Here is a 17,908-nt window from a genome sequence, read left to right as displayed (position 1 = left end):
GTGGGCGTTTCCATTGTCCTGGTGCTCCAGGGCCTTCAAAAGTGTAATAGGTGGGTGAGAAATGAGATGTGTAATTTATGCTCCTAAAACCCTTGAAGGTGCTATTTCAGTATTGTGCCCCTGTATGTGGCCAGGCTGTGTAAAAGTCTTACACATGTGGTATCGCTATACTCAGGAGGAGTAGCAGAATGTATTTTGAGGTGTCATTTTTGCTATGTACATGCTATGTGTTGGAAATAGCTTATAAATGGACAACTTTGTGTAAAAAAAAATGCGTTTTCATTTTTTTCCACATTTTCCAAAAACTTCTGGAAAAAAATGAACCGTTCAAAAAACTCACTATGCCTCATAGATTATACGTTGGGGTGTTAGCTTTCCAAAATGGGGTCATTTTGTGGGCGTTTCCATTGTCCTGGTGCTCCAGGGCCTTCAAAAATGTAATAGGTAGTTAACAAGTTAGATGTGTCATTTATGCTCATAGAACACTTGATGGTGCTCCCTGCATGTTGGGCCTCTCTATGTGGCTAGGCTGTGAAAAAGTCCCACACATGTGGTATTGCCATACTTAGAAGGAGTAGCAGAATGTATTTTGGGGCGTCATTTGTGGTATACACATGCCATGTGAGAGAAATAACCAATTACAATGACAATTTTATGGGAGGAAAAAAAAAAAAAAAAAAATCTTCATTTTGCAAAGAATTGTGGGAAAAAATGACAACATCAAAAACCTCACCATGCATCTTACTGAATACCTTGGAATGTCTACTTTCAAAAAAGGGGTCATTTGGGGGGTATTTGTACTGTCCTGACTTGTTCGGGTCACAAGAAATGAGATAGGCCACCAGTACATCAGGTGTGATCAATTTTTTATGTTTTGCACCACAATTTGTAGACTCTATAACTTTCACACAGACCAAATAATATCCACTAATTTTGGTTATTTTTACCAAAGATATGTAGCAGTATAAATTGTGGCCAAAATTTATGAAGAAAAATTAATAATTTGCAAAATTTTATCACAGAAACGAAGAAAAATGCGTTTTTTTTCTAAATTTTTGGTCTTTTTTCATTTATAGCGCAAAAAATAAAAAGCCCAGAGGTGATCAAATACCACCAAAAGAAAGCTCTATTTGTATGAAAAAAAGGACACAAAATTCATTTGGGTACAGTATTACATGACTGAGTAATTGTCATTCAAAGTGTGAGAGCGCTGAAAGCTGAAAATTGGTCTGGTCACGAAGGGGGTTTAAGTGCCCAGTTGTCAGGTGGTTAATAAAGGGCTATTGTGACTATTAAAGCGGAACTAAAGCCTGCAGTGCCTACCTTTCCTTCAACAGTTTGAAGTCTCTTGCCAGCATCTTCTACTTTCTTCTTCTGGGTACAGGCTGCAGCCATCTTCATTAACCACATGCCGACCAGCGCACGACGATATACGTCGGCACAATGGCACACCTGGGCAAATGGGCGTGCTCCGTGGCCGTGACCGCGGGTCCCGCAGAATCGATGTCCACCAGGTGCCCGCAATCGTGTCATGGAGCGGAAGAACGGGGAGATGCCTTTGTAAACAAGGCATTTCCCCGTTCTGCCTAGTGATACAACAGACATCACTGCACCCTGCCAGTGTCAGTTACACAGTAATCAGTGCATTTTTATAGCACTGATCGCTGTATAAATGACAATGGTCCCAAAATAGTGTCAAAAGTGTCCGATGTGTCCGATGTGTCCGCTATAATGTCGCAGTCAGAATAAAAATCACAGATCACCGCCATTACTAATAAAAAAAATATAATAATAATAAAAATGCCATAAAACTATCCCCTATTTTGTAGACGCTATAACTTTTGCGCAAACCAATCAATATACTCTTATTGCGATTTTTTTTTTACCAAAAATATGTAGAAGAATACATATCGGCCTAAACTGTGGAAGAAATTAGTTTTTTTATTTATTTATGGGGGATATTTATTATAGCAAAAAGTAAAAAATATTGCTTTTTTTCAAAATCGTCGCTGTTTTTTTGTTTATAGCGCAAAAAATAAAAAACGCAGAGGTGATCAAATACCACCAAAAGAAAGCTCTATTTGTGGGGAAAAAAGGACGTCAATTTTGTTTAAGTGCAAGTTCGCACAATTGTCAGTTAAAGCGACACAGTGCTGAATCGCAAAAAGTGCTCTGGTCAGGAAGGGGGTAAATCCTTCTGGGGTTGAAGTGGTTAAATGGCGTGGGATAACGGCATTCATGCACAGCTCAGTTTACATTCTAGAGAAGACAGTGAGCAGGAGGGTAGGCTTATTTTACTGCAAAAAGACATTGCATTTCTCTTCTGCAATAAAGAGCCTGCCTGCACTCAGCTAGGTTATCTGAGATTGAGTTCTAAATGGATAAAATAAAAAATTACTGCACTATCAAAGAACAAAAAAGCAGCTACATACAAATGTGACAAAAATTCATAAATGGAAGTGGGTAAAAATGTAGCGCTGACGAACAAATAATGTTATAAAGCTGTGCAGACATGTGAAGTACATACAGTCAGGTCCATAAATATTGGGACATCGACACAATTCTAATCTTTTTGGCTCTATACACCACCACAATAGATTTGAAATGAAATGAACAAGAGCTTTAACTGCAGATTTTCAGCTTTAATTTGAGGGTATTTACATCCAAATCAGCTGAACGGTGTAGGAATTACAACAGTTTGTATATATGCCTCTCACTTTTTAAGGGACCAAAAGTAATGGGACAATTGGCTGCTCAGCTGTTCCATGGCCAGGTGTGTGTTATTCCCTCATTATCCCATTTACAATGAGCAGATAAAAGGTCCAGAGTTCATTTCAAGTGTGCTATTTGCATTTGGAATCTGTTGCTGTCAACTTTCAATATGAGATCCAAAGAGCTGTCACTATCAGTGAAGCAAGCCATCATTAGGCTGAAATAACAAAATAAACCCATCAGAGAGATAGCAAAAACATTAGGTGTGGCCAAATCAACTGTTTGGAACATCCTTAAAAAGAAAGAATGCACCAGTGAGCTCAGCGACATCAAAAGACCCGGAAGACCACGGAAAACAACTGTGGTGGATGACCGAAGAATTCTTTCCCTGGTGAAGAAAACACCGTTCACAACAGTTGGCCAGATCAAGAACACTCTCCAGGAGGTAGGTGTATGTGTGTCAAAGTCAACAATCAAGAGAAGACTTCACCAGAGTGAATACAGAGGGTTCACCACAAGATGTAAACCATTGGTGAGCCTCAAACAGGAAGGCCAGATTAGAGATTGCCAAACATCTAAAAAACTCTTCACAGTTCTGGAACAACATCCTATGGACAGATGAAATTAAGATCAAATTGTACCAGAGTGATGGGAAGAGAAGAGTATGGAGAAGGAAAGGAACTGCTTATGATCCAAAGCATACCACCTCATCAGTGAAGCATGGTGGTGGTAGTGTCATGGCGTGGGCATGTATGGCTGCCAATGGAACTGGTTCTCTTGTATTTATTAATGATGTAACTGCTGACAAAAGCAGAAGGATGAATTCTGAAGTGTTTCAGGAAATATTATCTGCTCATATTCAGCAAAATGCTTCAGAACTCATTGGACGGCGCTTCACAGTGCAGATGGACAATGACCCGAAGCATACTGCCAGAGCAACCAAAGAGTTTTTTAAGGGAAAGAAGTGGAATGTTATGCAATGGCCAAGTCAATCACCTGTCCTGAATCCGATTGAGCATGCATTTCACTTGCTGAAGACAAAACTGAAGGGAAAATGCCCCAAGAAAAAGCAGGAACTGAAGACAGTTGCAGCAGAGGCCTGGCAGAGCATCACCAGGGATGAAACACAGCGTCTGGTGATGTCTATGCAGCAGATTTCAGGCTGTAATTGACTGCAAAGGATTTGCAACCAAGTATTAAAAAGTGAAAGTTTGATGGATGATTGTTAATCTGTCCCATTACTTTTGGCCCCTTAAAAAGTGGGAGGCACACATACAAACTGTTGTAATTCCTACACTGTTCACCTGATTTGGATGTAAATACCCTCAAATTAAAGCTTAAAGTCTGCAGTTAAAGCACATCTTGTTCGTTTCATTTCAAATCCATTGTGGTGGTCTATAGAGCCAAAAAGATTAGAATTGTGTCGATGTCCCAATATTTATGGACCTGACTGTATATATAATGCTATATAAGTGTAAATAAGTCCCAATAATAAACACAGATCAATATTGAATCAAAAATAGGTCAATCCCAAAGGGTAATGGGTACACCACAAGTGAAGGAATGTTCATGGAGGGAGTCAAGGGCACCACAAATTGGGATTTTCTTCTTTTAAGGAGTCAGGAACACCAGGTATGTCATTATCGGCAAATACCACAGAAGAAAGTAAATGGGTACTCTTACCGGAACCAGTGGACCTGGATGTCAGCGGCACCAGGTCAAACAGGCATGGATAACGGACGTCTCAGTGTAACAGGAGCGATCCAAAGGAATCCTGTAGTATCCAGCAAGGAGATTGGAACAGACACCGATATCCACGATGATCCGGTGTTCTCCCAATATAATTAGAACAACAGAGCTGAACCATGGACCATGGATGGCCAAATGAGTGGATCAAGCAGACTCCTTGTACTGCAGCCTGCTCGTAACTACAGGACTGGGCGGTATAGGCCTGGTTTGAGATTGAGTTCTGCTTTAAAGCAGAACTTAATCATGCTGCTGGTCTCCTTCAGGTATTTGGGAGCTGGCTGGGACTGGCAGCACATCTGTGCACTTGCGGTGGTGTCTGCTCATGTGCACAAGTTCCACCAGCTTCTACTAAATGGGCACTTTAGCATCTGGTAGCATGTTTCCATGTATGAAAATCAGCTGTATGTGCACAGATGCACCACAATGTTGCAGCTTAATAGCACACTGCCTCCAGGGATAGCTGTGACATAGCAATCCCAGGAGGCAGTGGGTGGGCATACCTCCTATCTCCATCCCAGATTCCGTAATACTGTCCCAGGATTTCAACTAAATTCTGGTGTTCTGTGGCTCTAGGTGAATTCGGGTACCCACTGTTGTAACGAATTTTGACACTTTGTTCTATTTAGTTACATCATTCCAGGGGTGCGCTAGCACCAGGCAGGCTTCCAGGGAACCTACCCTGAATCTCCTCTAAGTTGCTTAAGGTCCCAATATTTGCAATCACCCACTCTTTGGCAGCTGGGATCTCTCCCCACCAGCTGCCTATCTCAATGGTACATGTCAGAGCAAAGGGAAGCTTCCCCTAGGCCCCTTCTTGGCTCTGACATGTATCATGTATAACAGGAGGAGGAGACAGGAGGAGGGTCATACCCCCCCGCAGTGAGCCGCAGTGTATCTGAGGTCTGTAAGTATATGAGGGAGTGGGCGCCCCCACTGCAAGGGTTACTCGCACATTTAGGTCTAGGGGACATAGAAAAGAAGATCTGCTCTTACCTGATCCTTTACTCCTCCGTGCTGCTAGATCAGTCCCTGCAGCATGTTCTCCCCTGAGCTCAGGTGGTCTAAGGTCCTGATGTCATCAACACTAATGCAGGGTTCATAGGTTCATAGCCCTGCTTTGGATATAATGACATCAAGGGACAGTCCACTGAGAAAGTGCAGGAGCATCATCTGCTCAGGGAGTAGAGAACCAGGCAAGCTAAAAATGTTGTTTATAATGAAATGGTCTACTCGAATGGATTGCGGAACTCTGGAGTAACATGAATCCTTTCTAGTGGTCAAATTTTCAGCAGTTGGTTGTTGTTGACAGTTACATATAGGCATTGCACATAGTCATGACATGTTACCATTTCACAGGCGGGGTTTAGATCTCAGTATTACTTCTTATCTATCTTATGTGTGGATACCGCACAATACTTCTGCTCTTGTTCACAAAGCTGTCATTCTATTTTGGACTCACCTTGAGGGGAATTTACCAAGTCTGGAGCAGCTGTGCATTGCAACCAATCAGCTTCTAGCTTTCATTTTTAACACTTAAAGTGGAATTTCACTCTCCCACTCTGTCACTTTTCTTAGCTAACCACACCCTCCTGCCTGCATGCCTGAGCTAAGGACAGATGGATTCCAGGAAGTAAATGCTACATGAATCATATGCCTTTACTCAAGATGGCCATAAAAGCTAGAGGGGTGTTTTTCAAAGTGATTTCTCAGCAAAATAAAGCATGGGGACCTGAATGGATGAGTGAGTTTGTTTTGATTATTAAAAAGGAATAAAGTAGAGTTTAGAGAGTTTGTGGTGCTCAGATGCCATGTAGCATACCTCCCAACTTTTTGAGATGGGAATGAGGGACACCTATTGTCAAAAGTATGCAGGCATAGGACACACCCCGTGTTAAGCCCCTTTAACCACTTCAAGACCGCCGCACGACGATGTACGTCCAAACTTTGAACGGGGATATCGTTGTTATGGCAGCAGCTAGCTGCCATAACCCCGGTATCCCTGTTTTTGTGCGGCGGCCGGCTTTCCGATAAAAGTGGTCCCTGCGGCGGATTCGCCGCGAGATCACTTTTATCGGTGGCGGGAGAGGGCCCCCCCCCGCCGCGATCCGGTGCCCTCCGCCGCTTACCGGAGCCGTCGGTAGCAGCGGAGGCGTTCGCGTCCTCCTCCGTGGTGTGTCTGGAGACGAGTGAGGCTAAGATGGCGCCCACTCGTCTCCATGACACTGCTGGGCAGAAGCAACGTCAAAATGTCACTTCCGTCCACGCCTCTTAAAGGCATATTTTTTCAAATGTCATTTTTCTAAATGACTTTTTCTTTTTTTATTGCATTTTAGTGTAAATATGAGATCTGAGGTCTTTTTGACCCCAGATCTCATATTTAAGAGGTCCTGCCATGCTTTTTTCTATGTTGTTTACATTCCTTGTAATAGGAATAAAAGTGACACCATTTTATTTTTTTAAACAGTGTAAAAATAAATAAAATATTGTAAAATAAATAATAAAAATAAAAAAAAATTTTTTTAAAACCCCCCTGTCCCGACTAGCTCGCGCGCAGAAGCGAACGCATACGCGAGTAGCGCCCGCATATGAAAATGGTGGTCAAACCACACATGTGAGGTATCGCCGCGACCGGTAGAGCGAGAGCAATAATTCTAGCCCTAGACCTCCTCTATACCGCAAAATATGCAACCTGTAGAATTTTTTAAACATCGCCTATGGAGATTTTTGAGGATAAAAGTTTGACGCCATTCCACGAGCGGGCGCAATTTTCAAGCGTGACATGTTGGGTATCAATTTACTTGGCGTAACATTATATTTCACAATATAAAAAAAAATTGGGCTACTGTTGTCTTATTTTTTTATTCAAAAAAGTGAATTTTTTCCAAAAAAAGTGCGCTTTTAGGACCGCTGCGCAAATACGGTGCAAAAAAAGTATTGCAATGACCGCCATTTTATTCTCTAGGGTGTTAGAAGAAAAACCATATATAATATTTGGGGGTTCTAAGTAATTTTCTAGCAGAAAAACCTGTTTTAAACATGTAAACACCTAAAATCCAAAACGAGGCTGGTCCTTAAGTGGTTAAAGGAGAATTATACAAAAAAACAAGATTGGGTAAACCCACAAGTGCTTTTTTTGCCACTACTATTCCTTTATGTTGGCTTTTGGAATTTACAAATGCAGCAATTTGGAAATCAGATGAAAGGTTTAGCGCTGGAAAACACTTTTTGATAGATAAAAAGTGCATTTTATATACATCTATATAGATCAGACCAAAATAAGGGACAAATGAGGAGGAATCAGGGACAGTCCCTCAAAATCAGGGACAGTTGGAAGCTATGCATGTAGTTCCACTTTACCTGAACAAGCTGAAGATATAGGCTGACTGAGTATTGCAAACAGCTGCTCCAGATTTAGATGTATGGACTTTGCACAGTACCTGTTCCCATATTCTGTATCCTGCGTGTAATTCTGGTTACCTATTCTTATTCTTTATATAGGCATGCTGCACAGTAGTGCTTCTCTTGGTCTTTATGCTATAGTGTAATTTTGTGAGGAGGATTAAAGGGGTTGTAAAGGTTCGTTTTTTTTGTTTTTTTTATAACAAACATGTCAAACTTACCTCCTCTGTGCAAGGATTTTGCACAAAGCAGCCCCGATCCTCATCTTCTGGGGTCTCCCAGCGGTGCTCCTGGCTCCTCCTCTTCTCGAGTGCCCCCACAGAGAAGCGCTTTCCATGGGGGGCACTCGTGTGGGCACACTCCTGAGTCCTGCTGCTGCATCCATTGACACAGACAGCCGGACTCGTCCCCGCCCCCGGCTCCTGTTTCATTGGATTTGATTGATAGCAGCAGGAGCTGCTGTGCTCGTCCCCATCGACGATACGATCGGGTTCAGGTAAGTAAAAGGGGGGCTCTGGGGGGGCTGCTGCACTACAGAAGATTTTTCACCTTAATGCACCTTTACAACCCCTTTAATCAAAACTGAAGCAGACAGAATCTGGAGCAGCTGTGCATGGCAACCAATCTGCTTCTTGCTTTTTATTTACCAAGCCTAACTGAACAAGCTGAAGGTAGAAGCTGATTGGTTGATATGCACAGCTGCTCCAGATTGTGGATGTTGCAGTTTTGATAAATGCACCCTTATGTGCCTATGTGCCTGTGCTTATCTGTATATATGGATACTCTTTCTCCTTCTTCACAATACAATTTGATACAAAAAGAGTTAGTTCTGTACAATATGTATGTTCTGTATGCTATAGTCAGTGTAATTGTGTATCTGTTCTTGATCTGTATATATAGATACTGCACAGTAATGTTTCTCATGTTCTGTATGCCAAGTGTAATTCTCAGTATCTTTTCTCATTTTGCATTTAAGAATGCTGTACAATAGCACATCTCTTGCTCTGCATTCTGGGCTTAATTATCATTATCTCTTTGTATTTATGGATACTGCACAGCAATACTTTTCTAGTTGGAGGTAATTCTTGGAATTCGTCCCATTCTTTTTGTAGGAATCCCACATACTGGTAACCATTCACAGATCAGCACTCACCTTACTTAGGTCAAAAAGTGCCTCATTCATTACATTTGTCACAGTCCAATCAGAACATGCTGTAGTGGGTGGTGCACCAAACACCACATTTTATCCTACCCTGCAAAAGTATTTTAGACTATTGGTAACTTTTTAAATAGTTCACACATGATAAAAAAACACTTAAAGTATAACTAAAAGCAAAACTTGCTTTTTCTTTAGTTTTGAAAAGAGCGGAGACTGAGAGGGATTAAAATATCTGGCAGTTTTAACTGCTGTCTATGCCCCTTTAGGGAGATTCAAACTCTCTATTTTCCAAAGTAAAAGAAAATCCCACATTGTGGAGTGTCACAGAACAGTAATCAAGGGGAAATATTCAAATGGGGATGCTAGTCCTGGTGATCCTGGTGACAACCAGGGATTTCTTCACTTTAGAGAGATTTCCTATCACTTCCTGTTTTGGCTAAGGGACAGGAAGTGAAGGGAATATTCCCAATGGGACACAGGTGGCTTAACCCCTTCCCGCCGACCGTACGCAGATATGCGTACTCGGCTTTCCGGGATTATACCGGGATGATGCCCGCAGCTACAGGCATCATCCCGGTACCGTTGTTTACAGCGGGCGATCGGCTACCCGTGTATAACAACCGATGCGGCTAAAAGCCGCTCGGTTGTTATACCGGAGGAGCGGGAGGGTACATCCCCCCCCTCCCGCCGCCTCCCGCCGATGTTACCGGGCCTCCGGTGCGATCGGGAGGCCCAGTGTCCATTCGACTGCCTTCAGCGGCTGGGGGCGGGCTGGAACGAAGCTGTGAGCGGCTTCGTTCCAGCCTTCTCGTTGTAAGATGTCACTTCCTGTTTACTCGGCTGCCAATGGCGCCGAATTTAAAAAAGTACACAGTATTCAGAATCGCCGTTTTCGGCGATCTGAATACTTTGAAGTGTAAAGGAGGGATGGGGGGTCTTTTAGACCCCCCATCCCTCCATAAAGAGTACCTGTCACCACCTATTACTGTCACAAGGGATGTTTACATTCCTTGTGACAGCAATAAAAGTAAAAAAAAAAATAAAAAATTTTTAAACACAATTTATAAAGTAAAAAAATAAATAAAATAAATTTAAAAAAAAAATTTTTTTTAAAGTGCCCCTGTCCCCGTGAGCTCGCGCAGCGAAGAAAACGCATACGGAAGTGGCGCCCGCATATGTAAACGGTGTTCAAACCACACATGTGAGGTATCGCCGCGATCGTCAGAGCGAGAGCAATAATTCTAGCTCTAGACCTCCTCTGTAACTCAAACCTGGTAACCGTAAAAAATGTTTAAAGCGTCGCCTATGGAAATTCATAGGTACCGTAGTTTGTCGCCATTCCATGAGTGCGTGCAATTATAAAGGGTGACATGTTTGGTATCTATTTACTCGGCGTAACATCATCTTTCACATTATACAAAAGTAACTTTACTGTTTGGATTTTTTAAAATTCATGAAAGTGTCACTTTTCCAAAAATTTGCGTTTAAAACACCGCTGCACAAATACCGTGTGATAAAAAATATTGCGACAATCGCCATTTTATTCTCTAGATTCTCTGCTAAAAAAATATATATAATGTTTGGGAACTCTAAGTAATTTTCTAGCAAAAAATACGGATTTTAACTTGTAAACACCAAATTTCAAAAATAGGCTTAGTCATGAAAGGGATAAAAACTGTCAGGAGTTATAACCCTCCCTTACTCTAGCCAAAATGCAGAAAATAGAAAATTGTATCATACTGTAACTTTCCTTTCCTGGTGCCTATCCATGGCAGCACACATGTGGTAGTTGCCCCGCCTACTTCCACTCACAGGACCAGTGTATAGCTATAGAGTTAACACCCACACAATAGCCCATTCCCTGTACATCGCTAGGAACGAACTGGGTGGGTTCATTAAGCTGCCATGGATAGGCATCAGGAAAGAAATATTACGCTAAGTATGATACAATTTTCTGCTTTCCTGGTTCCTCCATAGCAGCATACATGTGATAGATCAATGGCTAGCTACCAAGGTGGGAAACCTCAGCAAATCCTAGCATATAAAAAGTGAGTAAGCAACCGGCTCACTGGTAAGCAACCGCTGAGACCACCGCCTGTGGAAGGGAATTCCACATCCTTGCCGCTCTTATGCCGCGTACACACGATCCGACATTCCGACAACAAAATCCTGGATTTATTTCCGACGGATGTTGGCTCAAACTTGTCTTGCATACACATGGTCACACAAATGTTGTCAGAAATTCCGAACGTCAAGAACGCGGTGACATACAACACGTACGGCGAGCCGAGAAAAATAAAATTCAATAGCCAGTGCGGCTCTTCTGCTTGATTCCGAGCATGCGTGGAATTTTGTGCGTCGGAATTGTGTACACACGATCAGAATTTCCGACAAGGGATTTTGTTGTCGGAAAATTTGAGAACCAGCTCCCAAATTTTTGTTGTCGGAAATTCCGACAAAATATGTCCTATGGAGCCTACACACGGTCGGAATTTCCGACAACAAGCTCCCATCGAACATTTGTTGTCGGAAATTCCGATCGTGTGTACGCGGCATTACAGTAAATAACCCTCTACGTAGTTTAAGGTTAAACCTCTTTTCTTCTAATTTTAATGAGTGGCAACATGTCTTGCTAAGCTCCCTTCCGCAAAAAAGTTTTATCCCTATTGTGGGGTGACCAGTATGGTATTTGTAAATTGAAATCATATCCTCTCGCAAGCGTCTCTTCTCCAAAGAGAAAAAGTTCAGTGCTCACAACCTTTTTTCATAACTAATGTCCTCCAGACCCTTTATTAGCTTTGTTGCCCTTCTTTGTACTCGCTCCATTTCCAGTACATCCTTCCTGAGGACTGGTGCCCAGAACTGGACAGCATACTCCAGGTGCGGCCGTACCAGAGTCTTGTAGAATGGGAGAATTATTGCTTTATCCCTGGAGTTAATCCTTTTTTTAATGCATTCCAATATTATGTCTGCTTTGTTATCAGCAGCTTTGCATTGCATGCCATTGCTGAGCCTATCATCTACTAGGACCCCCAAGTTCTTTTCCATCCTAGAATCCCCCAGAGGTTCTCCCCCTAGTGTAGAGATTGCATTCATATTTTTGCCACCCAAGTGCATTATTTTACAATTTTCTACATTAAACCTCATTTGCCATGTAGTTGTCAACTCCATTAATTTTTTAAGATCTTCTTGCAAGGTTTCCACATCCTGCGAAGAAGTTATTGCCCTGCTTAGCTTAGTATCGTCTGCAAATACAGAGATTGAACTGTTTACCCCATCCTCCAGGTAATTTATGAACAAATTAAAGAGGATCGGTCCCAGCACAGAACCCTGTGTAACCCCACCTCCCACCCCTGACCATTCTGAGTATTCCCCATTTATCACCACCCTCTGAACTTGCCCTTGTAGCCAGTTTTCAATCCATGTACTCACCCTATGATACATGCCAACGGACCTTATTTTGTACAGTAAACGTTTATGGGAACTGTGTCAAATGCTTTTTCAAAATTCAGATACACCACGTCTACGGGCCTTCCTTTATCTAGATAGCAACTCACCTTCTAATAGAAGGTTAATAGATTGGTTTGGCAAGAACGATTCTTCATGAATCCATGCTGATTTCGCTAATGATACAGTTTTCATTACTAAAATCTTGTATGTAGTCCCTTGTCCCCTCCAAGAGCTTGCATACTATTGATGTTAATCTAACTGGTCTGTAATTCCCAGGGATGTATTTTAGACCCTTTTTAAATATTGGTGCTACATTGGCTTTTCTCCAATCTGCTGGTACCATTCCAGTCAGTAGACTGTCAGTAAAATTTAGGAGCAATCACTTAACTGAGTTCCCTAAGTACCCTTGGGTGCAAGCCATCTGGTCCCAGTGATTTATTAATGTTAAGTTTCCCAAATCTAATTCTGTCCTCTGTTAGCCATGAGGGTGGTTCCTGTGATGTGTCACGAGGATAAACACTACAGTTTTGGTTACTGAAGCCCCCCGATTCCCTTGTAAAGACTCAGGAAAAGAATAAATTCAATACCTTCGCCATCTCCCCATCCTTTGTAACCAGATGTCCTTCCTCATTCTTTATGGGGCCAATATGGTCTGTCCTCCCTTTTTTACTGTTTACATACGTAAAGAATTTCTTGGGATTTTTGCTCTTCTCCGTTATGTGTCTATTATGTTCTATCTTCGCACCCTTACAATTCTTGTTGCATTCTTTATAAAGTTTGAATGCTGATGATGATCCCTCAACCTTGTATTTTTTGAAGGCCTTCTCTTTTGCTTTTATATGCATTTTTACATTGGAGTTAAGCCATCCAGGACTTTTGTTCGCTCTTTTAAATTTTTTACCCAATGGGATGCACTTGCTAATGCCCTTATTTAATATGCTCTTAAAGCGAACCCATCTCTCCTCTGTGTTCTCTGTTCTTAAGATTTTATCCCAATTTATAGCTTTTAGCAAGGTTCGTAGTTTAGGGAAGTTGGCTCTTTTGAAATTCAGTGTCTTTGTATTTCCCTTATGTTTCCTATTTGTGTGATTTATATTGAAGCCAATTGACCTGTGATCGCTGTTTCCTAAATTGGCCCGTATTTCCACATCCGTGATCAGGTCTGTATTGTTGGTAATCAGTAGATCTAGCGCTTTATTTCAAGTTGGTGCGTCTACCATCTGACCCATGAAACTGTCCTGCAAGACATTTAGGAACTGGCGAGCCTTAGATAAATGCACGGTTCCCTCCGCCCAGTCTATGTCTGGATAATTAAAATCCCCCATTATGATAAGACTTCCCATCCTTGCTGCTAATCCAAATTGTGATAGGAGGTCCGCCTCCCCCTCCTCCCTTAGGTTAGGGGGCCTATAGCATACTCCCAGTATTATTTTACCCTTAGCTTCATCCCTTTGGAGCTCTACCCATAAGGATTCCACCTCCTCCCCAGCTCCCTTAGTGATGTAATCTCTCACATTCACTTGTACATTATTCTTGATATATAGGTATACCCCTCCCCCTTTTTTACCCTCTCTATCCCTGCGATAAAGGGTATACCCTTGAATGGTTGCCAGCCAATCATGAGAGCTGTTGAACCAAGTCTCTGAAATTCCCACAAAATTCAAATCCTCCTCGTACAACAGTATCTCTAGTTCACCCATCTTGTCTGGCAGGCTCCTGGCATTGGTGAACATGCCACGTAGTTTAGATTGGTCGCATACTGTTCTCTTATTGGGTGTTCCGAGATTGCAACTAGGACTTGTTACTATACTTACCTTGGGTTTATGTGCTTTAGTCAACATACCACTAATGCCCCCAATACTACCCTCTGGACTATGTTCTGCGCTGACTATCTCTACATCTTGACCCCCCCGTCGCCTAGTTTAAAAACCCCTCTAACTTTTTGGACATCTTTACTACCAGCAGATCTGCACCCTCCTCATTTAGGTGCAGTCCGTCCCTTCTATAGTACTGCTGACCGACTGAGAAGTCGGCCCAGTCCTCTAGGAACCCAAACCCCTCCTTACTATACCAGCTCCCCAGCCACTTGATTACTTCCCTAATCTCCGTCTGCCTTTCTGGTGAGGCTCAATGTACCGGTAGTATTCCTGAGAATACTACCTTGGAGGTCCTTTTCCTCAATTTAGCTCCCTAAAATCCCTAAAGTCCCTAAAATCATTCTTTAAGGAACTAGGTATAGCTGTTATGACTTGCTATTGACTGTTTGCAAGTGTGCTATCATTGATCTGGATTTATTGAAGGAGTACTTCACCTAAAGTCGGTCAATCCCAATCCCACTATGGGATAGGCAAACAAATGCCCACAGGCCCTTGATGCCATAACAGCAAAGCTGTGACCTCCCTGCAGCTCAATAAGCCTCTCCAAGAATTCTTATATCATAAGCTGGCTTCAGATCAGGCCGAATGTCCACCCGGTAGAAAAACAATTGAGCACCAACCGCAATACCCTCCCCATCTGCACCAACATCCAAATCCTCAGGACAGGCCCCCAGAGGAAACCCCCCTTAAGGGGCCTGCCTTATAAGCCCATACCAAAAATGCTAGCGCAGATGGAAAAAGGACAATGGACAGCATCCAAATGCTTCCAAGCAAGTGCACTAATCTGGCTACAATCACCTCAAACCCCTGGTAGAACACAGGGGAAGTGAGGATAGGTCGCTGCCTTGCCAATCTGAGAAACAGTAGTCGGCAGCCAAAAGCTCAGAACGCACTCATAGATTTAGTAGAATGTATTTTGTCAGGATAGGATGGGACCTGAACCCTAGACCATGGAGTTGGTTGATGGTCTGCTGAATCGACTTGACATGATGAAGCTACGTATAAATCGACACATCAGTACCAGGTCCATCTTGAAAAACATGATGAAAGTAAAGGTTGAGAGATTCACTTTCCATCCTGACCACATCCAACCAAAAGATGGAAACTTCCTTTGGGTGAACTAGAGCCAGACCAAAGAAATGAATAAGAATGACCTTGAGGAGACAGCTAGAAACTACCCCAAGCAAGATGGAGAACTGGGTTTCTAACAACATTGTCTTAAGCAGCTCAGTTTCAGGGTCTTGGCAATCTTCTTATAGCCTAGGCCATCTTTATGTAGAGCAACAATTCTTTTTTTCAGATCCTCAGAGAGCTCTTTACCATGAGGTGCCATGTTGAACTTCTAGTGACCAGTATGAGAGAGTGAGAGCGATAACACCAAATTTAACACACCTGCACCTCATTCACACCTGAGACCGTGTAACACTAAGGAGTCACATGACACCAGGAAGGAAAAATGGCTAATTGGGCCCAATTTGGACATTTTCACTTAGGGGTGTACTATTTGTTGCCAGCAGTTTCAACATTAATTGCTGTGGGAGTTATTTTGAGGGGACAGTAAATTTACACTGTTATACAAGCTGTACACTCACTACTTTACATTGTAGCAAAGTGTCATTTCTTCAGTGTTGTCACATGAAAAGATATAATAAAATATTTACAAAAATGTGAGGGGTGTACTCACTTTTGTGAGATACTGTATATTACTGTACTTTTTTTTTTAGTACTGTATTATTGAACACAGCTGTTATAGTTATTTTTAACTACAGCACTGTTAAAAAATATTTTGAGTGAAAATATCATTGTCATTTTTTTAACGGGGTACATAAGAGGCCAGGGAGAGTAGTAGAGAACACCAAGTGAAGTGGATGCAGCCCCTCTCAGATTAGGTCTTGAGATCCTAATGCACATATTAAAAACAACCTCAAGAAGGCGCCTCCATCTAGGTGTAGCGATTTATTAAAAAGAATAAAAGACAATAAGAAGCACTCACTAGTTAAAAGTGGATCAAGGCTTGTCATAAACCCATGTAGACCTCCATAGGATCATTGTGAGGCTGCAGAGCTCTGCAGGCATGTGGCTGGCTGAAGCAGGGTTATTGATTGAAGTACAGCTATCAGACTTCAGGCTGGAACATAAGCAACAGCAGCTTCCAGAAGTAGCAAGATGGCTGCAGCTCCAAACAGCACCACTCTCGGGTAGGTGATGACAGGAAGTGAAGGCGATGTGGCTACATGTTTCAGGGCAGACAAGAGCGCCCCTTTATCAAACCATAGGAAGGAGATTGTCCAAAGGACAAGTCTTTATATAATGTAAGGAGAGGTAGGGGCGGAGTAGGAGGCCAGTACTATTAACTCTTGTTTAACCAAACTATTGCTAGACAATGCATGGAAAGGAAAGTACAAGGGGACACATAAGGCTATATAATTTTATTGAATTGCAGAACAATGGTAATCTGTATGTAAACTACAATGGAAATAGTGGGAATGCTTATATGGTGTGCGAAACAGTCCAGTACAGAAACAAAAAAATCATATGGGGGTATCGATTTCTTGTCAGATTGTAGCACAATGGGAATTTTCATGTAAAATAAGGTGGAGAAGCTGGAGATGGAGATGCTAGGTGGAGATGCTATTTTACATAATGGTAATGGAGAGATTGTTTACGGTTTATTTACTTGTATGTGGTATGTAAGGCTGTCAGAAGCAACCCATAGAGAAATGGTAAAATTTAAATGAGATTGGGATGGAGTGAAATGCCAGTGGAGTGTTACATTGTTATATTTAGTTCTAATTTTTAATTGAGGCCATGGGAGCTCAGAGAATTCAGGGTAGAAATACAGAATGTTTCACGTGTTTTGCAGAGCCTATTGAATTGGTACAATTCGATGGAATACTTTCTAGAACCCACACTCTAATGCCCCGTACACACGGTCGGACTTTGTTCAGACATTCCGACAACAAAATCCTAGGATTTTTTCTGACAGATGTTGGCTCAAACTTGTCTTGCATACACACGGTCACACAAAGTTGTCAGAAAATCTGATCGTTTTAAACGCGGTGACGTAAAACATGTACGTCGGGACTATAAACGGGGCAGTGGCCAATAGCTTTCATCTCTTTATTTATTCTGAGCATGCGTGGCACTTTGTCCGTCGGATTTGTGTACACATGATCGGAATTTCCGACAACGGATTTTGTTGTCGGAAAATTTTATCTCCTGCTCTCCAACTTTGTGTGTCGGAAAATCCGATGGAAAATGTCCGATGGAGCCCACACACGGTCGGAATTTCCGACAACACGCTCCGATGGGACATTTTCCATCGGAAAATCCGACCGTGTGTACGGGGCATAAGACCTTGGGTGGATTGCTCATGGACCTCCTTGAAGTGTCTGGGTACACTGTAGTTGGTGGAGCCTTGCTCTTGACTGACTCTTCCCCAACAGGTGGGTGGCCAGACGGACACGTGGGGTGTAATCCTTTTGGGGGGGTTTCACCCTCCATATGGAGGCACCATACCTGCTGGGCATTGTGGGGGGTCGCTGCCCTTCCTTCTTTCCAT

Source organism: Aquarana catesbeiana, linkage group LG04, assembly GCF_042186555.1.
Source record: "Aquarana catesbeiana isolate 2022-GZ linkage group LG04, ASM4218655v1, whole genome shotgun sequence".
NCBI lineage: Eukaryota > Metazoa > Chordata > Amphibia > Anura > Ranidae > Aquarana > Aquarana catesbeiana.
This window is presented reverse-complemented; position numbering follows the sequence as displayed.